General features: G+C 46.5%; 1 protein-coding gene across 1 annotated transcript in view; it reads right to left on the reverse strand.

Moving 5' to 3' along the window:
- Nucleotides 1–24,959, reverse strand: part of GALNT17 (polypeptide N-acetylgalactosaminyltransferase 17) — a 213,574-nt gene that overhangs the window by 99,495 nt on the left and 89,120 nt on the right. The gene's annotated exons all lie outside the window — the stretch shown is intronic.

Genomic DNA, 24,959 nt, shown 5'->3' on the forward strand with positions numbered 1-24,959 from the left:
AAGGAGGAAGATTATGGTAGCCAGGTTTGAGAACATACCCTTGCTCCATCACTCCAGTCCCCATCAGCAAGGAAGAGAGAGTGCAAAGCCTGATGCCCAAGTGTGAAACATATGGTGAATAATTCAGAACTTATCCATTTTTCTGATGAAATCTCAGGAAGGAAATAAATATGCCAGTATTTGTCTGATTCTTATTACTGCATAAAAGGGACAAATCCTGCAAGGTGCTGATCATTAACTTTTGAGACAGATCCACAGACCCAAACCTCATGTGATGAGGATGCTCACTACCTCTTGTCCATCAGCATCCCAGCTCAGCTGCTGGGATCGTCTAGCTCTCCTTGTCAAGATGCATTTTCAACCTCACTGCCTCATTTATTTCCCCCTCTCTTGTTTCAGAGGCTTAATATTCAGCGGCACTCAGAAAAGACTCTGCTGTTGGATGAGAACATATTGATCTCTGGAAGAAAACCAAGGGATATGGCTTAAAGTTTAAGGGCAGGAGTAGTTGTCTATAGAGAAGTTAATTTTCTATAAATGTTGTTTTCATTTAGAGTGAATGGCAGTTTATAATAGTTCACAAAGTTTTGGTTCACAGTGAATAGCAATTGCATCCTAAAACCTCAGCTGTTTCACTGAAGCAAATCACTCAATAGAGCTTAGAGGTCTTCAGAACCAAAATCCAGTTTTCAAATGTGACTTGGATGCCTACAGTCATGAACCACAACAATATGGGGCAGATCCCCTCTCTCCTCTTACTGCTATGAGAAATGAAGAAAATGGTTCTGCAATCCCATTAGCTCCCCTAATCCCGCAGGAGACGCTCAACATCAACAGCGGGGTGTTACTGCTACAAAGTGACTTATTTGGTCGACTATTTATTTCTCAGCAATGCAGCAGGAAGCTTTGTCATCAAAATACCTGAAGAGATATTGGTAGCAACCTGGATTTTCATGTTTCTTCCCAGCTGTTTGTGCATTTGGGGCTGGGCCCTGATATAACACTCAGCAGCCACCCTGACCAGCTCTGCAGCCAGGCGTCGTGACCTCCACATGTTCCAGAGCTCCCAAAAGTGACGGCAAGGCCACCTAGGCCTCCCTTGTCCTTAGGGCCATGGGGATATCCCACCACATGCCCTTCCTATGTTCACTCCACCCTCCCAAGTCTTTCCAAAGCCACTCTTCAATCCCAAAGATATGTTCAACCAACAGCTAGTCCTAGGTGTGCCAGGGCAAACCCCAAACCACTGACTTTCAAGCCACTGCAGACATGTACCACCCCAGCCCTGTGGTACATTATTCCTGAGTAGACATTTATTCCAGAGCCTTCCCGAAGACAGACTTTCTTTTGGAAGACAGTGGTAGTGCCTCCCTCCTTCCAAAGCCACACTGTATTTGTGGCTGTCCAGGCAGCCTTTGCTTTGGATGAAATCACTCCAAACTCACTACACTTTGTCACAGCTTGTTAAAAATCTCTCTGCTCCACAACTGGATTCCCTTGGTGCCACAGGGGCAAAAAGTGTGAAACACCAATATCCCCGGATGGCTTGCACTAGCATTCACACGTGCTTTGCAGCTGATTGCTAACACAGGAGAAAACTGCTCCATCCATTACACATGCAGCTTCTCTTCTAACAGCAGTTTAGAGTTTAGCTCTGCAAAACCACGTATGGGCTCCCTGGAGCTGGCTCACGACACGACAGCCCCAGGGATCTGGCTTTGGAGTGACAGGGATGTCCTTCAAACTGTCACCAAACGAGCCTCATGAATTATACACACAGAGCGGGCTCAGTGGCTCCAAATTCATCACCCTGCTGCTGGCAGTGCCCTGCCACAAAGAGCAGGAGAATCATGCCATGCCATCATCGGGGGTGCTCACCTGCCAAGTCACACCAGCAGTGGGGGTCAGCCCTGGGGACTGCCACCATTTACTAGCAATGCTGAGGTATTTTTGGACTATCCAGCACCTGCATCACTCTTCAGGATCCATTCAAGGTTTGGGATGTTAAAGGTCGTGGTCTCGGATGTGCTAGGAAGTTGTATCATACCTTGGCAGGTTTTCCACGGGACGGTATAGAATACAATGCACTTTTTCTCAGCAGGATCCTTTCTTTTCTGCTTCATACTGTGCAAGACAGAGTGCACGCACCACCTTACAGGAGAGCTTAGTCTAAAGGAGGCTGGTACAGCAAATAAATGTGCTGAGAGAAGATGTGAATTAGTGTTTTGCTCTCACGGTACAGGCCTATGGCTCTATTCATATCCTCCTTACAGCTTGATGCGTGGCCTTGGGTGAGCCACTTATACTTACCATGCTTCACTCCACCTGTAAACACCTTCCTCTAGCTCTTCAGACTCCAAGGCCTTTCCAACACCCATTGCTTCTACGTATTCAATGCATGCCTATTAAATGTTTAATCTTGTTTGGGACCTCTATAGGAAGTACTGTGATGCAGAGAAAAAACATCCACCACAGTATCAACAGGTCAAGGAGGGAACAACCACGTGCATGCATTACACGTAAGAGCTAATGCTGAACACTCCTCCTTCCTCCCAGGGCTAAAAAAGAAAGAAGGAGGAGGAGATAAAGCTTGTTGACCAAAATGAGATTCAGTTGGTCAAGCTGACAATAAAGGCCTGCAACTGCCATCAGTAAATTAAACCATGACCATTTAGACAGCCAATGAAATGCATTTATGAACCATCTGCTACTGGCTTATTTTTGCTATTCAACGTAGCTAATGTTTGCAGTTGTTAAACTTTGTCATTTTAACACAGTTTCATGTTGTTATAAATTAATTTTAGCTTTTATGACTCACACTGCTGTTAACAGGATACTTCTTCAAGACTGCAAAGGTAGCCCAGCCGGCCCCTTTGCATCCTTCTGCCTTCCTCCAGCCCCACCTCGCTCCCTGCCACCTCTAACAGGCAGCAAACGAGTTCTGTGATCTGCTGGTTAAACCTAACAAGCCAGACCCTGCAGGGGAAAACCCCAGGTCTAACACAGGGAGCTTTCCACAAAGATCACATCCAGTGGCTAACACTTTGCATGACTTGTGAAAGAGCGTTTGCAAGTCATTAGTATTCCCTTGCCTTTTTTTGTCTCCCACCCAGAACGAGGAGGAAAAAATCTCTCCATCATAAACTGCAGGGGACAAGACAAGCAGGACCTTTAATGGGCCACTGCACTTATATACCGGACGATTCCTCTTTTCAGGGAGCATCCTTGATGTTGGATGTTAATGAGAGACAATCTTGCAGAGCAGAAGAGCTCTTTAGAGATTTAAAATAGCTCTGTTTCTCGGGATTTCAGAACTCAATCAACATTCACATCTACAAGGGATGAAAGAAGAGCTCGTGGGAGCTCTGCAATCCAGCTTCCAGCTTCCCACTCCTCTGCCTCATTCTCTTAGAAATATTTCTGTAAGACAACCACAGTGCCAAAACAAAGGTGATGTCGTAACTCAGAACACAAATCCTCCACCCATAGGTTACCAATGCAGCCTCTTAGCACTCCCCAAGACTGTCACACTGACTGTCCCTGGCTGCCCCCACCATGCCCAGCAGCATACAGGGGGGCACTGCAGCATCCTTCACCTTCAGCACCTGGGCGGGAGAGAGAACTAAACCACCATTCCATTTTTAGGCTGCAGGATGATGATGCTCATCATCTTGTTGAAGCCAAGTATTAAGTCACTAAAGATCCGAAGAGTTCATTCTGCAAAGGCATAAGCCGTTTGGTAATACACATTCATATCTAGTATTAAATTGGTCATACAGAAGACCTTTGGAATTAGTTTTTAAAGTTTAGCCTAAGGACAACACTGCAGATTATTTCTCATCGTTTCTCCCCTGTGTTTTGCAGGGAACAGAGGTAGGTCTGTGGAGTCCAGATCATAACGTGCAAGCATGGGAAAGGGGGAAGGGGTGGGGGGTGGGGGTGGGTGGGGAGGAGGAAGAGCAGAAAAAAGGGTTTAACAAGGAGACTCTGCCCGCAGGAAACTCTTGTACAGGATAGTGCAGTTAGCTGACACAGGCCAGACATCAGGATACAGCCAGCAATCCTCCCATTCTGGTTAAGTTAATTTTCTGATTCATTTCAAAGCAAGCTCTGCCCTACCTCCCAGCTTCTCAGCGCGGGCACACACCTCTTCCACCAGAAATCCCAACCCACACAGCCAGCAAGTCACCATTTGGACTTACTACAGACTGTCTCCCTGCTTAAAAAGCAGCACAAGCAATAACCTGTGCTGAGGATGTGCTGCGCCTCCAGGTACCCAGGTGTCACCGAGGCAATGCATGGGATTCCCACAGAAAGACACGGGCTGCCTGTGCATGCCTAGTCTTCTTTCAGTCTCTGTTCCTACCTCACTTAAGAGAAGCAGAAGGCTGAAGAAAGAGCTTCCATCAGACAGGGTGTGCCTCTGCTGCTTATCGCAGGGACGCTGTGCCTGCTGTCCCTGCCCCGAGCTCAGCCCACACGCTGCACCGCTCAGCCCAGAGCTGCCGAGCTCACACAAAGCTCCGCTGAACTCACCGCACAGCTTTTGGCTGGCTCCAGGCGGAGAAAGAGCAAACATGCCTCCATCCACCACCTTCGCCAGGACTAGTGGGACAAGGGACAGCCCTTGCCATAAGAATCCAGGGAGCACCATCCGCCAAGGGGCAATGGCACACCGAAGGGCTCAAGCAGCCTGACACTGCCCAGGGCTTCAGAGACCAAGCGCGCTACTCCTCAGAGCCAAGCCCTCAACTCTTCTTTTATTCTAAGCTACAAATCACCAGAGGTTGCTCTGGGGAAAATAAATAAATAAATAAAATAAAGGTTATTTTCCATTCGCTTGTACACAGCAAGAAAGATAATGCTGGTTTGCTTTAGAATAAAAATGCCACTAGTTATTTATCCAGGTGAAGAATTAGGTATACTGCACTAGCTAGCAAAACCTCAATGAAAAAGTAAATCCTTAGGATGGAGTGCACAGGGGAAAAAAAGATTAATTGATTTGTGACTACAAGGAGGTTTATTCAGAACCATATTTATCACTACAGTGTTTCTGAATTCAGTAGAAACTCTACTCAATTTTTTTCTGCAGCCTTTCTTTGCTGTTAAAGGAAATACATCAACAAGAAAAGAGAAATGACACTTAATTTTAAGGAGCATCACCTTGCTTTAGAAAATAAACTAGACCCAGAGTTGCAGCTCTGGGATATCTCCCCACCATTCACACCCAGGTGGGATTTGGCAGAAAGGCAGCATTTCTCAGCTGACAAAAATGAGAGCATCATTATTACAGTGGAGGAACCGAAGACTTACATTCTGATTTTACTCACTTTTCACCTCAAGGTGCTGATGTTGACAAGTCGCTTGGAGTAGAAGATAGGGGGGAAAGGGAAGATACGTATTTTTCTCTCTGTGTTAACTTCTGCCTCACTCCCACTTCTGCAGCAGGAACGCCCGTGTTCCATAGCCCGGGGTCAAGGGGTCCCCACTTGCTTGGTGGGCTTCAACTCAACGGCAGAGTTTGTCCACACCTTTAAAAACGCACTATCTGGAGGCACCAGCTGGGGGCTGTGCTATGACACAAGGTCTCACACAGCTGAGAATATACTCGCATTTCTATAAAGCAGACCAAATTACCCCATGTCTGAGGTTCAGCACTCATTTACGTACACGAGCTCTGTTGCCATCTACACCAAAGCAAAGAATTGGTCAGCTCTCGTGTCCCTGCATTTAGAAATTGCTCTGCAGAACAGACCTGTCTTTAGAAAACCTCCAGCTAGTGCCACTTCTGTGCACGCCCCGAAAGTCCCTTTGCAAACACAGGTGAACCCCAGCCACAATAGGGCTGTTACACCCGTAGCGCAGAGAAACTCTGATACCAGAAACGGAGATAACTGACCCAAGCGCAGGGAGCCAGGCAAGCCCCCAGCTGGTGAACCCTCACGGATTCTGGCACCAAATCCCCTGATCCCCGTGTCACTCCTATGCTGCATGTTCAAATATGCATTTGCTCATATTTACCCACTGTGGCAAATGGGACTGTGTTAAAATACATAGAGATTTCAATACTATAAAGACAGGTTAATCATTTATTTATTGTTCGCTTCTTATTTCAGAAGCCTGAATTGCACCGTAATTACTTAAAGAGAGGCTATAAAGACCCAAGCTGTTTGTCTAGCAGCCTCATTTATTTTTGCATAGTGAAGAAATTACTCCCCCCAAAATCAGAAAAATAAGAAAAATACCCTTGAGTGCTTCATCCAATTTTAAAGTAAGCGATGTGTTAGTTCACACAACAGTGAGCAATTTAATTCTCAATTAAGGGATTAGATCAAACAATAACTCTGGACCATTTGGCATAATGCAAGCAACTTGGAAAGGAACAGGCACCGCTCCGCAACTGCAGCAAACTCTCTTCCTACACAAACCCGCCGCAGACACCCAAGGTTTCCTTTGCAGGCTGAAAGCGAACAAGAGAGAGCAAGGAAAGAAAAGCAAGCAGAAGGAAACTGGGCTGCCAAAGACTTCAGAGGCCCTAAAACTGAGGGAAACCTCGACGGCCGGCGCAGGGAGCCAGGTTTCCCAAGAGGAAGGTGAAGCCTAGCCAGACCACCGGAGTTTCACCCGACACTGTCCCGTGCCAGCCTGAGGGAAGCAGCCCCAGAGAGCAGCCATCAGGAGGAGGAAGGAGAATGAACCAGGCAGCACATGAGAGCTGCAGCTCTGTCACAGACGTACCTGCGGCTTCCTTCTCCCCACAAAGTGCTTAGGACTTCCAACATTTGCCTATTAAGCCGTCCCTGCACAGTCCCAGACGTCTCTTGCTGCAAGCATTTAAAGACGTTTCCCCTTAATTCCCAGTTCTCTCCGCTTCTTCTGGAAAATGAGCCATGACACATGAGCCATTTACAACGTGCTGCAACTATGACATTGGTTTTATTTCCATGGCAACTCTCCCCCTACTCTCCTCAACTTATAGATATGCATTCCCAGCAGAGTTCGGTTGCAGACACAGATCATTATATTTAATCTGAACGAGTGTGTACCTGAGTTGACTTTATTTCATGAAACCGCGTAAGAAATTACATTTCTCTCACTATTTCCTTCTCTCATGTCCCAGTGTCATTACTTGCGGTGCCGTGCCATTACTTGTTGGCATTTTGCATCAGTACATAATGATCCAATATCAGATAATGTTAAGATGCAAAACCCACTCAAAACACCAGACAGCAATTTTCTGCTCAGTTTCCCAATTTAACCTGAATTGATACTACATTGTAAGTTTGGATGAGGTTCAGGGAGTACTCTAATTATAACAGCATCTTGGGCAGCAGCAGTCACTTGCATCCTGCCTTTTTGATACTGGCCTTGATAGTGCAATTAAAAGGCAAAAGAAAGAACTTCTTTCCAAGATTTTTCCTAATGAACAGTAGGAGGCCCTGACGTTAAACCTCGTCCTTTGATCAGGCTGCTGCCTCCAACCCAACGTAACCCTCAGCTCTAATGGAATTCATCATGTTTTATAAATACCCACTTCAAATGTACACGTTTAACTTCCGCTTCCAAGAAGACAGCAGTGTGACGATAGGCACACCCGGCACCTCCACTGTCTCTCTGCAACTCCGGCAGCAACACCTACTCAGTTTCCAAGTTAAAGAATGTTTTCCCCCCTCTCCTAACCACTAGCACTGCAGATCTTCTCCTATTGAGTCAATTCTGGTCTTTTCTATCCCAGAAGCCACGGAGAAGAGTCACTCAGCAGGTCACGCGCGACGGTAGCGACCCAACGCGAGCTGGGGTATTAACCTACTGACCTGAGGATAACAGGAGACGACAGTGAAGCAGATGGACATAACCAAAGGAAGCTTCTTTTCCTGCAGTCAGACCAAAGAAGCAGGTGAGAGATGTGCTGACCCCACTGGGCAACCCCCCTCAGCCACAGCAGCCCCCGCACGGAGGCGGAAGGCACAGGCAAGGGGGCCCTGCACTGCACTCGTGGGCTGCAGCACATACTGAGCCCACAGGGTCTGGCACAGGAGCTCCTCCACGGATAAACCCTTCTTCCATGCGCATCACTGAGAGAAGCACCTGATGAGGAGCAGACAGCTAGGAGAAGACCTTCTTCATTATCCTTTTCCCCACTAAAACTGTGCATCAGTTCAGCAAATAGTGCGGTGCTGTAGTGTACCCCCATATCCCTGCGTGCTGAGCATGCACACAGCCCTGCTGCTTACCCGAGGCTGGATTTGAACCCGAGGCACTTACATGAACAATTCACATGGTGTGTGATTAAAAAATAATTAAAAAAAAGTGGGTAGAGATTTCCTAAAAGAAAACTTGGAAGTATTCTTCCCAGTTGGAAAGCCACTGGCAAGAGCTGCCTTATGTGCAGCTTCATGGCCAAATAAAAGAAGAAAGCGGATGGGGGTTGGCACATGGAAAGACAGCATGATTGTTCAGAGCAGTGTTTAGCATTTTATGCTGCCTTCATGTGAACTCAGCTGGTGGCGATTTCTGCATCCCTAGTAACCCCTTTTAAGTTGATACCCGTGGATAGTAGTTTCTGTATCCCTAGCCAAGTCTATAAAGATAACAGAAAATACACCCACTGCGTTCAGTTAAAACTGCCCCATCTTGCAGAAATGAAGCCTAAATGAGACAAAGCCAGAGTGAGATGTAAATGAAATAAAACTAAAATTTGCTAGTCTAAGATAGGTTATTTCTTTGATGCTATCGGAGATGCATCTTACCGTTTTCCTCAGAAATTTTCTCCACATTCACAGAAGATAGCAATGACAGATGAACAAAAACATTTAGGACACACATAAGTTTAAATTGACATATTAAAACAAAAGCCACAATACTGTTTTGTCACACATCATACGTGCTCAAGCAAGACAACACATGGCTTACACCATGGTCACGACTACTACCCACATAGACATGGTGTAGTGCGACAGTTCTTCATCAGGTATGAGGTGATACGAGGCTAACTGAGAATCCGAATCGTAAACATCCCCTGTGCAAGTGCAGCCAAGTACCAAACCCCAACCTGCACAAGGGACCGCATCTAGATTTTAAGCAGCTACCTCCCACCACACACATGTACTACCACACACTCCATATTACCAATTACGGTGATAGTCAAGAAACAAAACACTTTCAGAAGAGGAGAAAAAGAAAGACTTCAGCATTTGTTTGTACTCTGCACTGGATACAATGGGATTTATTTTTTTTTTCTCCTGGGGAGTGGGGAAAGGTGACCAAAGGACAACACTATCTCAGGGCAAGCACACTGAATATCTTGTTCAGGATATTCAACCAGGACATCAAAAAGGGCAAGCAGCAGCTGAATCCAGAACATGCCCTGTGCATCCTCACCACAGCATCAGCTATTGTATTTTGCTTCCAACCCCTTCTCATGTTTGATAAATTATACAGATTAGAAGAGCTCTAACCAAAAGGCCTGGAAGCATATCCCAAAACACTGAACACTGACCTGGGACCACACAAGCTTTGGTTTCCCATTTTCTAGGTCACTGCTCTGAACTGAACCAGGCTGCATCTTGCTCCCAGATAAGAAGTTTTACACAGCTCTCAGAAAACCAAAACCAAAAGCCTGAGGCAAGTTTGGCTGCAACAGCTACAGCACCACTGAAATGTCATTTTTGAAAAACGGCAAAAAGAAGGAATTCAACCCAATGCATTCCCACCTGCGCTCCAGAGGAGCCCTCTTGGGTACCACTGCTCGGGCCGAGGGTGAGGGCATCACAAACTCTCGCTTCGGGCACCAGACCTGGGCTTCCAACTTAAAACCCCTTTTTTATCTTTTTTTTTTTTTTTTGCCTTATCTCTGCAATTTGCCTTTAATAAATCATTTTCCTTGAAAATAAACTGCTCCACTGTGCTGTTCACTCATGCATAGGAAATTAAAATGTGTTATAAAACTAATTTATGCGCCCTGTTGGCCACAGCGCCTGTGGAATATGCCTCCCCTGACACACACACTCAGGAAGCATTTGAACATGTTTGATCTGAGTCTTGCTAAACATCATTAGGAACAGCTGAAAAGTTTTTAACTTCTTTTTTCCCAAAAAATTAAAAACTTCATTAAAATGGACATTTACACCAGGCTGGGGCAGGGTGGGTGAGGTACCATTCAATATTCCACCCCTGATGAATCTCAAAACATTTTCACTTTTCAATACTGAGGGTGCAAATCGGCCCGATTTCTTTTCATTAGGACTTGTTATATTGTTCTTGCTTCCTTTAAAAAACTGAACGAGAAAAAGAATTGCCAACAAGCTTTAATTTTAATTGATTCTTATTCAATCCAATGAGGTCATGCATGTTTAATTATCATCATCCTTATTACAGATGGAAAATCAACTTCCTCTGATGTTGCTATGTTAATTATCATCTCATTTGTTTAGCAATGGCATCTAGACAACTGATTGAGATTACAGCAAACAAACAGCAAAAAGACCTGTACAGAAGCCATTACAAACAGTGGCCACGATTCAGCAAAGTACTTTGCTGTTTAACACATTTAGCGCCATTTAAACATCCCTGGTTAGGTCTTCAAGTTAAGAAAACATGCCTGAGTGTTTTTGCTGCACTGCACTTTCAGTAGAAGAAAGGGGAAAAGCGGGAAGAAAATATCATCACATACATTTAACTGATGGGAATAGAGGTGCAGAGTAATTAAAGATGAGCCCCTGAAAGGGACAAAATGTTTCTGAAATGCAAGGCTGTTAGAAACACCAACTCAGGTCTCTTGGGTTAGACTAATTGCGAGGGACAAAACATACTCTGGACAGATTTTCATAAATCCTCTGCAGCTCCAGTAAATCATTAGGTACCTATATACCTTTGCCAATTTGTCCCTTAAGACTGTTAAGTGCCAAGCTGCCTGTTACTGGTGGTAAGTTTTCCTCCTAACGATGCTGTCAATTCAACACTTTTTAAAAGTGAGCCAGGGGAAAGATCTGAGAGTAAACAAAACCAACCAAAAACCTGCCGACAGACTGAAAATGCTTCCTTTACTTCTTTTGCTTCACAGAGAAGATAGGTAAACTTGATGTTAATCTCTGCTCCAAGCAAGCATAATTCTTTTGCATCCAAATAAATTGTGGCATCTAGGAGTACAGTTATAGCACATTAGTGCAATGATGCGCGTGACCCAAAATAAGAACATGAGGACCGGGAGACTCTTCAAAGCAGCTGGGTGTACATATCTTTGAAATGGTTATTAAGTTCATTTAAGTACCAAATTAAGCAAAGAGTGGGAGGAAAGACTGATGAAACTATAATTTGATCTCCTGATCCAAGCTTAACCTTGGCTTGGCACCACTGTCTGGTTTTATACTTATTTTTAATTTAGTAATGCTCTGATGATTTATTTCTGTATTAAAGTCTATTCCACAAAAGCACAAAAAGAAACTACTGTATAAAAAGAAAATGCTCCCTCGCAGTTAAAAATGGACCTATTTTACTAGACATGCAGGGATTTCTTGACTAAGCTACCCATAAATCAGCAAGAGAAGGATTGATCACTGGAAAAAAAGCAAGACATGCTATATTGTCTTTCTACAAGGCTATTCCTTGCTAAAATGGAAAATGTGCCACTGTTGTACAGCCCCGGTAACTAATAGGTCTGCAAAGCTCCTTGGTTTACATCAAGACCTCCCAAAAAATCCCAGCCATAACAATTTTACCACGTGCGGCACTAAGAGTCCCTGCTGATCGCTGCTTTGCTGTCCCGGACGTGAGGAGGCCATCAGCCTGGTGCCACAGTCCAGGAAAACTATTAATCTTTTATTATACTTGTCCTCATGAAGGCCCAAGTGATTTTCCTTGGCAATAACTGCAAGTCCCCATCCCAAAATCAGCTGGAACAACCCACCATGGCTAGCAGCAAGCCAGCCATCTGCTTCCCCTATCCCCTCCTTTCTGTTCCAGAAGTAACTGGAATCTCTCCTTTCCTCTTCTTCCACTTTCCACTTTATTTTTAGAGCATCCTTCAGTCAGAGCTCAGTTCCCCACCAGTAAGCAATACTGCATAATGTCTGCTTTTCTCTCCTTACAACCACATTTTCTTCCAGCAGAATTATAGTGGAAACATTACATCTGTTGAGCAGTGGACAGAGAGCTTTACAATGTGAAGAAAACCAAACATCACGTAGATTAGATAGATCTAGATCCTGAAATTCACTCAGAGGAAGGTGAAATACCTTCCATAAAACCTTGCCATCTAAAACAAAAGAGATTTTTTTTTTTCCCCTCTCTCGGAAATGGTGACAATCTCATGACTGCCCACATAAAAGTACAGATGCCTACGGACAAAGAAAAAAGCCAAAACCCAGTGCTCATGCCGTTTATTTCTTCTCTGTATTTTCAGCCTGCTTCTGGGCTGATACCCGCACAGCTGTCAACTGAAGCAAAAAGATAAGCCTAACCACTGGGCTGATACAACATTAGTTACCAAGTGTTCACATCCCTTTCCTTCACCGAAAAAAAAGGCAAGGCAGTAAGACACCCCATGTCACTGTGAACGCTGCAGCGATACTGAGAAGAGAAAGGAATGTTCAGGAGAACGACTCTCAGCCACCCCATCCTCCATTATAAACCAAATTAACACCTGCTTTTCAAGCTGATAGAATAAACATTATAATGGCAGCACTCGTTCTTACGACCAACTGTTTGATTTTTCTATGCAATGCAAACACACGCAGGCAGGAGCAGCTTTTCACACACCCATTTTGCTGCATGAATTAATCTGTCCGAACAGCTTCGTATCAAAATCTGTCTATCGGCCCTTCCAGTGCACACAGCCCACCAAGCACCAGGGAACATCCCAATTCCCTCTACACTTGGAGAAAAACATAACAAGCTGCATCCCCAAACCCCTTCTCGGTGCCAGCCTCTGCTTCTGCCTCTGTTTTGGTAACAACCATTCTCGACACGTTCCATGGTTCAGCTCCAGCCCTGCTCAGGACCGCCACCAGTTCCAACATCCAAAGCAGCTCCTCCCCTGGAGACTGCGGTTCTCCAACTCTTCTGGTTTTCTGCCTACACAAGGTTTGTACAGAGGATTTCACAAAACTGCTTCTTGGCACCCTGCCTTAGATCATTTCCCACACCTAAAGAAAAATTTCTGTCATTGTAATAGGAAAAAAAAAACCCAACCAAAACTACTTCTTTCCCCTAAAAAAGCAGCCAGAAACAGGAAATCACAGAGTCATTAAATCCCACGTGGAAACTGCATTTATGGAGAATCTCTGCCGAGCTCTGGGAAACCTATCAGGATGCTCTTTTCTCCCAGGGCTGGACTTGACAAGAACATCGATGCTAAACAGGGAGCGTGAGAAGGCAATTATAAGGTGTGCATTTGTGAAAATGATTGATGGCTTTTCTAATTGCAAAGAAAAAATAGAGCTGTGGTGGTGGGGGCAGCAATGGTAACAGAACGGACGGTTGCCTTTTCACACATCAATCTAACACTTAGCAGAGAGCAGAGCTCTTTAAAAGCACCTCTAGGTAGGGACTTTGGGAAGAATTTACGAAGAGCAGCAAACCTGAACCTCCCTCTCTTGTGGAGGTTGTTTCGGATGCACCGTGGAGGAGCCCACGCCATGCCGAGCCAGGAAGCCCACCTTATCCCAGCGCAGAAACCTCCTCTTCAGCCCAGTTCTCCCATCCCAGACCAGCTTGCTCCAACTACAAAATCTTTGAGGTCTTATGGCACCACGCAAAGCCACTGAAAGGCGTTCACTTAAATACTTCATGTCTCCCCCCACTCCAAAACTGTTTTTTCCTGAAGGGAAACCACAGAGAGTGACAGAAGGGGTAAGGAAGGAGATGGCCATGCTCCGCTGGTGTCCGAGCAGCGACGCGGTGCTAGCAGGCAGTGCCGCAGGCTGCGCTGGGTTAACGGAGACACCACGCCAGACTCTTACCGCTAAAGAAGGACCAGGCTAAAGAAGGCCAGGATGGGCTGCAGGGCAAGGCAGACAAGCCCGGTGCAGAGCCCAACTTCCACCCCTCCTTACCGACAACTCATTTCTTTGCTGTGTCAGACATGAACCAGTTCCCTCCTTCCTCGAACAGATGGGAGTTTGCCCAGGCATTAATCGGAGCAAAGCGAGCACTAGTCAGATTACGCTAAGAACAACCCCAGCCTGACGCTCATTAGCAAGTACCTGCTCATCTTCTAAGGAGCAGAGCAGCTACAAGGCAACTGGGATCTGAGAAAGGTGTTCATTAAACACCACGGCGCACAGCACAGAGAAACCCAACATCCTCAACCATCATGTCAAGGCAGGGACTTGGCCAGAGAGCTAATCACAGCAAAGAGCTCCCAGCCTCCTCTTTCCCCCGAACAGTCCTTTGCTCTGCCCAGATCCTCTCGGGATTGGATGCACAGTCGGTTTCTGATTTGGGGATCCCAGAAACCTTAATGTGACGTGAGGACTGTCCCCCACCTCACCCTCCCTGCACACAGGATTCAAGCGCAGGAGCTGAAGCGGCAGGGCTCATGGCAGGGGAAGCAGGAGCAGTGACAACCCAGCACCTCACCAGACCCATTAGGATCAGCACAGCTGATGCTCCTCCGAAAGCTGCCTCGCAGCAGGGGCTCACCAGGCAGGCACCCCCTGCCACGGCACGAAGCCAGACACCCGGCAGTCACTGCACACTGTCATGGAGAGGCACCGGGGAGAGCTGCAGTCTGGAGCCTCAAAACCCAGCAATGAGAACGTGTTCGTACGCATTTTCATTGACATATGAATGCAAAAAAAAATCACGGGCAACACCATGGGCTGCCAGTCCCCAAGCTGTTCTTTGAAGGAGTCCAACACACGTAACTGCCAAGGGCCGTGCAAGCACCAGCCTGGCTGCAAAGGCAGCAAACACCAACTTCTCACATCTTCTTCCCCAAAGACCAGGAGGTGGGGAAAGGGTGGGTGCACCTGCATGCGTGTGGGGGTGGGGGACCACCACCCTGCAGTGCCATGCCTCCAGGAACCCAACAGCCAGCCTCTTGTCAAAACTCTTCTTTATTCCAACCTGCAATGCTCAGTTTGAAGTTTGAGCTTCTCTGATGTGTCACTTCCCGTGACAAATGATGCGGCCATGGGACCGTGTTCCAGAGACAAGCAGTCTCTCTCTCAAAGCTCGGCATTCAGCAGTGATTCTTCCATCCATAGGATGCATGTGCACAGCCCACCACGGAGAAGAGCAGTGTCTGCTACAGACCAAACCTGCACCCAGCTCATAGCACTCTCAAAGGTGCTGCTTGATCCAGGCATGAACCAACTGTAAAACAAATCCTCCCAGGAAAGTCCGGTCTTCAGAGTAACAGTGACTGACTGGAGAGAGCCGGCAGCCAGGACATCTCTCACACACGCCAGAACACCCACAGCATCGCTCCTCTCTGCTGCCCCCAAGTCACACCCTACCTACAACTGTGCCCTGCCACATTATCCCCTCCCTTTGCCCCCTGTGTGACTCTCACCTTATCAGACGTCCTTCCACACCTCCAAGGTCCTCAGGATCCCACAACTGTGCGTTTCTGGAGGTGCTGGTCCACACTAGCCCACTAGCCCCACACATGCCGCAGCAAGGCAGGGGACTGCTGCCCCACACAAGGTGGTCTGTGGCCTTGATCCTATCCCACCGCAAAGCAAACGCCTCCACACAGCCCAGCTGGCAGTGGTACCTCCAACTTCCCTGAGAAGCTCTAAGAAACCAAAACCAAATGCCAGAATTTTAAAATACCCAAAACCACACACAGGCAGGCTCAGCAGTGACCTGGACAAGTGACAGCGGCAGAACCACCAGGTACTCACAAACCCGGCCTTCTCCAGCTCTTTCCACTTGCAGATTCCCAAAACAACGTGTTAGCCCCAGGACCCAGGGGTGAAGAGGTGGCCACGGCTGGCTGGGCTGGCCAGCATGGCGACGAGGCACGTGCGATGGCCACAGGTGGCCAAGGTGAGCACCCAAGATGGGACCGCGGCCACCCGCCCCGTGCTGCCCAAGCCCGGGTTTAAGGGACAACCCCCACGACACGCTTTGTCCTTTAAACCTGTGACATGCAACCCCGCTTCCCACAGCAGGCGCACATGCTGTACAAGCACCATGACAGCGCTCAGCACGTTAACCTCGAGAAGGTCGAGGCGACCCAAGGCAGAGCAGCGAGCCAGAGCTCTGGGCATGGAGAGAGCAGGGCAGTTCATAAATCCTCCGCTGCTCCCAAGCAGAGGCAGCTGGGAGCTCCCATGGCATCAAACACTGCTTCAGCCGATGGATATGATAATAAGGATCTATTTTTCTTTTAATTTAAACTATGCCTATTTATGTGCCACTGACTGAAAAGGACAGTGAATTAAAGTGCACATGAAAGAAAATCATAGCCCTCGGCACTTGCTCTCAAACACTCTTTTTAAGTCTGCCTGATGAAGGGCGGCTATATTTTGTCACTGAGCGCAATCCACTCGATTATCACTTCTTTATTTTGAATACCCACCTCCAAAGTCATTAAATACTTGCTTCTTAACGAGAATAGACTGGTTTTGGCCAATAAATCACTTAAATGCCATCTGCCAAAGCAAAAAAGACATTCAAAGAGCCAAATTCCCCCAACTCCTTTTTGCATATTTTCCCCTCAGTTTCAGATTTAGAGAGAAAAGACATTTGTATAATCCATCAACGGCAGCTTTCTCCTAGGGGGAGTGTGAACAGACCACAGAAAAGGCGCCGTTTGGCTTTGACTTGCAAAACCACTTCATGGACTACTTTGAAACAATCCAGTCAGCGGGATATGAGCTCTGTATATTGGTGTTGCCCCAGATTGTTTTTGTTTTTATTCATAAGACTATTTCAGTGAAAACAGGCTGTCTGAAGCTTAATTCTACTAGAAATTGTTAAATAATTCAATACCCATCTTTTCTGTCTCTTTAACGCCTCTGAAAAATCAAAACCCTTCACAAATTAAAGGCCAAATCCTGTTTACTCTTTCCTTTTCTAAAGCAACTTTGACATCAGAAAAGGCTGTTTTTATGACTTGGGCTCAGATTAAAAGTTCTGATAGTGTGACTTTTCTTTTTTCAAATCAGGAGCAAGCTTTTTTTTTCTTTTTTTTTTTTCTTTTTAATCAAAATACTTCCCTTGTGCAAAGCTTTAAAAATACAAAGGCAAATGCTTCCAGTATGGTCAGCTTGCTTTCTTTATAGAGATTGGTTACATTAACATTTTATACCAATAAATTATGACTCCCCTCAGGAAGGAGGATTTGCTCCCTTTCCCTGCACCCCCTGGTCACCTCCCGCAGGGACAAGCCCGCAGGCTAACCGGCCCTTGCCCACTTTTAAAGGCTTTTCAGGAAGAAGCCCCCTTTGACTTCAGTGCTTGGAGGACTTAAAAGTTTGCCAAACTGAAGGTGTTACTGTAGGTAAAAGAGCCGCGGTTTCAATGAAAACAAGCTCCCACTCAAGGCTGTGAAGGGCTCCTGGCTGCAGGAGGGGTTAAATGTGCCCCAGGCTCTGAACTCAAGGGATGGGGGTCTCCTCCACCCCAGCACAAGCACAGCCTTCTCTGGGCACCACCCAAACCCCACTCCAGGCTCCAGCATGGTCTACCTAAAAAGCACACAAATGCTGCCTTCTCAAGGTCACTTGGCCAAAGTGGCCAAGCACAAGCCCCTTCGGGTCCCTCCGCTGTGTCCGTGCCATGACCCGCTGGCATCTACAACGACAATATCGGCCACGATGCTCAGAAGCTGCAAAACCAGAAACACTGATCCTTCGCTCCAGCAGCTTCTCTCGAGCTCACCCAAAAATCACGTGGCTTGTAGGGTCTCCATGCCCAAACCCTGGTGTTTGGGGGGAACCTCGCCGTGTTTCAAGTGGGGTTTGGGTCAGCCCCAGCTTCTGGGTGCAGCCAACATCTGCAATCCCAAGGACAGTCTTAGAAAAACAGAGAGACCTGAAACAACACACAGCACTACGCTGCATGGAGATTGTTGGTCATCTGGTTACGTACACTTGTATCTCAGGAGCACCTTCAAGCACAGGCTTTATAGTCTTTCAAGCAGTGACACATAAATCTGTTCATCTTGTAAAACCTGACACTATTGCAAATTATTAGACACTCTTCTTTAATGCTTTGCACAAAATTACGTAATATTAAAAATGACCAGATGAAGAATTTATTGTAAAAATGCTCAACACCAGCAACCTCAGCTTCAAAATGTCCAAAGCTCACAGCAGGTATCTCACACCACAGGGAATCTCTGTGAAGTTTAAGAGCTTAAAATTAGCATGCTAGTGAGTGAAAGTCACTTTGTACAGTGGGTTGAGGTTCACTTCTCCCTGATACCTTTAAAATAAAAATCAAGAAAGTCAATGAAATGTTTTTTTTTCAATCTGTGGCCTCAAATCATCACACACAAAAAAATTATATATATCTCATGACTAAAAGGAAAACCCAAACTGAGAAAACTGAAAACGTTCTTGTCCAAGTACTTTTGAAGGTGGTAAAGCACTTGATGGTTTTAATTTAATCCAGAAATGGATGACAAAGTTATTGAGGTCACGATACTGACCTAAACCTTCCCACTCCTAGATTCTGAGCCCAAACAAGACTGCCCCAAATTGAACACTGATGGAAAAAAATCCCTCTATTTCTTCTTCTGTTAGCTTGTTTTCAAGTTCTTAGAGGCCAGCCCGGAGCAACCAAACCTTAAGAGCCACGTACCTGGAAGCACGAGTCTCCAGCAACCACACTACGGATGGATGGGGTTTGATTTGTTCAGACGTTTACATGAGAAGATGCTTCTAGAAGCTCTCTTCCCAGAAGCACTAACAAAACCTTGCCTGTGGAAGAACATCCGTCCTGTCCCCATGCTGGGCTGAGGTCTGGGTCAAGGTACCTGGGGGCCAGGGGGATTTTTGCTGTAAACCCGACAAGAGGACGCTGACCTCCGGGACATGCAACTGCAGCCCCGACAGGGCTTGCCGGAGAACCAGGCTTCAAGGAAGAGAAAGCATCTGGGTGGGCAACACAGAGCTTTGCTTTCTGTGAGCTGTGTGAGAAAAGAGGCTTTAGAGACTGAGATGGATCACCAGTACCATTATCTTATCTTTGCATTTGATTTAAATTTTATATGAAGCTGCTAAAGAGCTCCATAAGCATTCTGCAGCTGCTGTGACATTCACACACATCCAGCCCCTCTAAGCGAACACCTGCACACAAGTATCTTCCCAGACATACCAGGTGAGCTTTCCACATGCAAGTTATCCTTCCCGCCCCACGTCTGGCTCCTATGGAAATCAGCTGTCCCTTGACTTCCAAAGCAGGTATGCCAGAAGAGTGGGAACATTTCACAGCTGCCCTCATACAGAAACGGGAATCTTCCTGCAGTTTGTAGATGTTAAGTCACAAAGCACTCATTTTAAAAATATTCAGCAGTTTGTACAAATAGTTTTCTTGGGAGTTTGAGCTTTTTCAAAACAAACCAACAGAAACCCAAGAAATAATCCTTGAAATTCTGCCCTTTGCTCGCATCACCTACGTTTAACAGTCTGCCACGTCTCTTGAGCCGCTACATGGCTCCTGGTAAACTGCCACACTGAGTACTCAAATGTTGGTGGAAATATCTGTGCTAGTTTAAGCAAACCTGTCTAAACCTTTCTGTCGAGGTTTTGATGTGCTGCTGTATCATGCTTAGCCCTGCAAAGGTGGAGACGTGCTAAGGGAACACGTTGTTCTGGACGTGAAGATGCACTTGCATCATTTCACGTCGCTGCAGAGGTTATTCCCAAGAGCTCTGTTACTCCTGTGGCTCTTTCAGGGTTTGTGCATATCCTGTGTGGAGAAACGTTTCAGAGTGTAGAACGGTTTCCTGGAAGAAATTTCAGTGGTTATACTAAAACAGGAAAGAACACACCATTTATTTGATTAAAATAAAGAAAACACCCAAGTTTTTTGTGCTTTTGAAAGTCATCACGGGATGGATGGCTGCTGGAAGCACTCAGGAAAAACAATAGCTAGTGGTTTCTGGAATTAAATATATATTGAGAAATAGAAATACATATAAACATAGGTAACAATAATAATCACCACAAATACCTCCAGTCTTACTGAAAATGAAATGCACAGCAACCAGAGTGGGAGATGACCTCAACTCCATTTGCAGTCTATGACTGAGGGAACAGTTTATATTAAACACCGCCAGCATTTTGTTCAGCAGTACAATTAGGCACCTTCCCCCCACCCACATGACGCATTCAATAACCCAAAACCCCTCCGATTTTTTTCCATCTCGACCTCCGCATCATTTACACAACCGAGATGAGAGTTCGCTCTTTCATAAGTACGTTGCAAGAGCAAATTCATTAGCATTTGTGAGGCTGAGATAACAGGTAATTGGGTGGGTTAATTCAAATTATTTTAATCTTTAAAAAACCCAAACCTAACAGCCTTTCTATTCTTTTACAATCCATAACTCTCAGAACCGATTTCCTCCTCGCGGTGAACTTAATACTAATTAAATGAGCTTTTGTCTTCCAACATCAGTAAAGATTAAGTGCCACATAAAACAGCTGCAGCAAAGCCCCATCCAAAGCCCAATTTAACCCCTGAGCTGCCTCCCAGCTGGTGCCTCACGCACTGTGTGCCTGGGAAGAGCCGCTTTTGTCACCTCTGAAGTCACCCGAGGGCTTCTCCTTCAGCCCCAACACATTACAGGGGGTTGCTGCTAATTAATGGAGCCATTCAGCAGCGCTTTTACCTCTTGGACTCAACTGATCTGCCCGGCCAAGTGTGGAAAATGCAAAGAGAAAGTCAGGAAACGCATTATATTGTAAATAATCTATCAGTTGGGAACTGTGGGGTCACAGCACTGTCAATGGACTCACAAACCATCGACAAGCAGCAAAGATTCGAGTTGCTTTTCTCTCTGGTGGGATACATGAACTACTGCCAGTAGAAAAGCGCGACGACCCCAATTTCCACACTCAGGTAAGTGCTCCTAATCCTCACGGCTGCTTAATATGCACCATTTGCTTGCTTGGCTTCTTGAAGAGACACAGATGCAAGAGTGCATTTAATTGTTTTCCAGAATCAGACCCCTGGAGCCATCAATATCTCACATATGTAATTATAAATCATGGGTCTTGCAGCCGAAGCGCAATCAGCACATCTAGCCGTAAATCCTCCAGATATCAGCAATTTCTCCAAAGCTGCTTTTTGACAAAACCTGATGCAGCATGAACTAAATAAGTCAGGCAGAAGAAACTGCTGGCATTGAGGTCTGCCGCCCACCAGTGCTGCACCACTGGACAGGCCCCAGTAAGCCCCCCAAAACCTCACGCTCTGCCAGGTGGGAAATGAATCATTCCCAGAGATCATTAGAAGGCAGACCCCACCCTGGGACACCCCAAGACCAGATCAGGTCATCGATCCGCAATTCACAGCATTTCCAAACAGCTTTTTTGGACCTCTCACAGGACATGGAAAGCATCATCTTTCTTCCTTTTTTTGTTGACACACAGGTCTTCCAGACTCTCAGTAAACCCTGAGCAAGGTACATCATTAATAACAAAGGACTGGTTATATCCTGGCTATATCTCCTGGAGCAAAGTATGCCCAGATACGTAATGCTGCAAGCACGTATTCATTTATACACACACGTTAGCACCATTTGAACTAGGAAATCAAAACAGCTCTGCGAGAGCTTGTGCTGATGAAGATCAGGATCTATGGGATGGCCATTTCATATGTCACTTACTGTCTTGCCTTCTGTGAGAACTCATTTAGACATGATACACTATGCTGTAATCACAATTTTATCTTCTGGGCAGAAGAGGTCTGTAAGCCTGGCAAGGGAAGCCTCGCTGGGAAATGCATGCACAACTGAGTGCTAAGAGTGAGGGTACCTTTGTGTATCAGGATTTTAAGTGTTAATGAAAAAAATAAATACAAAAGAAGATGTATTACAGAGCCTAGGTATTGCGTCAGCATCCCTCCTAGGCACCGAGAGAGACTATTTCTTGCAAGGGAAGTTATTGGATAAAGCACGAGCCTGGAGCCAGTTTGAGACTGGGCCATATTTTAGATGGGTTTCATGCCATCAGCTCTTTTTGTCTGGATAATTATATCTTGTGAATTATCCATGAGAGAAAATTGTCTCCAAACACATTCACACAGCTGTCTGTCTCCAGTCTCCACGGCGGAGTATTGGGTAGAGGCTGCCACACCAGGGCTTACAAGCACGCTGGAGCGGCTCTCGTGGGCTGGGGAACTTCTCTTGGGGCTGCCATGGTCCCTACGCACCAAAAGTAAAAAAAGAGAGTAAAACAAAAAAAAAAAAAAAAAAAAGGAATGAACTGCTTTACTTTGCTCCCACTCTTCTATCCTAAAAAGCTTCTAAAAAACTAATGTACCTCTGTATACTATAATTTCAGAATTTCCTCTAATCCCATGCCTAATTACATGGAGCACTGCACTAGTATCCCTTCCACACAAATATTGCTATAAAGTGTACAGTTTTCATAGCACTATACGACAAAAAAAATAACTGTAGTCATTTATTTCTGGTCTGTATGTGGTTACAGAACATAATGCAATGAGACAGTATTTTTCATTAGCTTTTTGTTGTGGACACTGCCCATTTATCTTTCTCATAATCCTTCCCCCAGTGCATGTTAACAATGTTATTTTAGTATGTTGTTCAATTATTTAGCATCACTGGGAGGCTGCTGGGTCTGTTAAGAAGCCCTTTCCCAGAGCTCGCTTTGGAGGCAGTGCCCCTCCCCCTCCTGGCTCCCCTGAAGCCCCGAGTCCCCTGCACCATGGCCTCCAGCACCCGTGCCCACATTACAGACGCCTTTAACAAAGTCAGAGTGGACGATCAGGTCACACATCCTTGCTGCTGCCAGTCAGGTGTCTCCACGAGCCTCCTCTCATTCATTAGTGGCTCATCTCAGCAGCACTGGAGAGCCCAGCAGGCAGACCCCTGGCATTGCCAGGCTGTGGGTGCCATGGGGCTCCCCACACATCAGCTGCTCCTAGGCTGTCTCATCAGAGATGAAAATGGATGCAACTGGTGCAGAAAGATTACAGGAACCCCAGAGCAACACCTCTCACACCTTCCAGCTCCTCCTAAGCAGTAACTGTTTGAACTCTGCTTAAAAGCAGAAATACGAGGCTCAATATCCACATTTTAGCACCATGCACGGATTTTTTTTTAAAGGTAAAACAAGCACCAGAACAACTCAATACGAAATTCTGCCCAACGCAAGACAAGTCCCACAGCAAACCCATCATTCCTACAGCAGGGTATTAGAAGCACATAAAACCTCCAGGCACCGCTCGCTCGCAGTACCTGCTGGCTCTCAGCACTGAAACAAGAAAAAAAGCATGTCGGTAGATCTGGAGTTGTGCGTAAGCATCCAGCATCCCTGTGACCCCATGTACACTCCTGGCCTAAATCATCTTAAAAATATGACATCCTCCTAGCACTAGGCACTGACCTGCCCACCCTGCCTCTTCACAGTCACTCACCCCTTCGGCTCCCCATAGCTCTCGCCCTCCTCAGTCCATCACCTCTCCCCCCTGCTCCTCTCACCTGCCACCAGGCACCAAGGGCCACAAGGCAGCCAGTCCCTCCCCACCTGCCCCTGCCGCAGCTCGCCCCCCGGAACCGCTCCCCTCAGCCCACGGAGACTGAAATTCAAACCTCGTTCTTGGAAGACAGCAGAACAGGAGGTTTGGGTGGGTCCAGCCTCCTTGGTGCCCCTTGCCTGACAGGTTTTGAGCCACAGCAAGCTCCCAGGCTGCTGTCACAGCCGCAGGAGACATCCCGCACGTCAAAGCTTGCCTGGTTTCTCCCAGCTAAAGCAGTTTAACAAAAGAGGCTGCTCTTCCTCGCAAGTCTTTCTTGACTTTTACACCCACTGGCCAAGAAAGGCTTATCTCCCAACAGATGCTCCACTTCCATCCCCCTGCAGAGGCACCACCGTGGGCAGCGCAGTGGGGCTGCCTTGGGCACTGCCAGCAGCGCGCTGCTGAGGGCTTCCCAACGCCTCCGCTCACCTCCTGTATACCCCAGTCCTTCAGCCCCTCCTTGAACAAGGCCAGCAGCTTGCATTTGGTTAAAATAACTGTTTATTGCTCATAGACTTGATTCCTTTCCAGAATAAACTGTCAGTTCCTCCACTGACAGCTGAATATGCTGTCTGGAACAAGGGAGCCCAAAGGAATAAAATAGGTCTCTGTGTAAATGGGAATAGATCCCATTTCAGCTTCCAGGGATTATATCATTGACCAAAGCACAGATATTTTGGGTCAGGATTCAGATCAGGCACAAATCTGCACATATACACTGCTCTAAAAGATAACAAAAAATGTTTTTACAAATACAAGCGAAAAAACCCAGAAACAAAAGGAGGGCAAGGATAACCTGCATCCTTTATCGGATGCAAGGGGGAACAAAGGGTGACAAAAAGGCTGAGGTCCTTAATGTCTTCTTTGTCTCAGTCTTCAGTAGCAAGACCAGTTAGCCCCAGGGTACTCAGCCTCCTGAGCTAGAAGACAGAGACAAGGAGCAGAATGAAGTCCCCGTAGTCCAGGAGAAAATGGTCAGTGACCTGCTGCTCCACTTAAGACACGTGCAGGTCTCTGGGGCTGGGTGGGATCCACACAAGGGCACTGAGGGAGCTGGGGGAAGTGTTCACGAAGTCATTTTCCATCATTTACCAGCAGTCCTGGATAAGCGGGGAGGTCCCAGTGGACTGGAAATTAGGAAATGTGATGCCCACCTACAGGAAGGGCTGGAAGGAGGATCCGGGGAGCTACAGGCCTGTCAGTCTGACCTCGGTGCCAGGGAAGGCCATGGAGCAGACCATCCCGAATGCCATCATGCAGCATGTGCCAGACACCTGGGGCATCAGGCCCAG

The sequence above is a fragment of the Falco peregrinus genome, chromosome 2 (assembly GCF_023634155.1).
Source record: "Falco peregrinus isolate bFalPer1 chromosome 2, bFalPer1.pri, whole genome shotgun sequence".
NCBI lineage: Eukaryota > Metazoa > Chordata > Aves > Falconiformes > Falconidae > Falco > Falco peregrinus.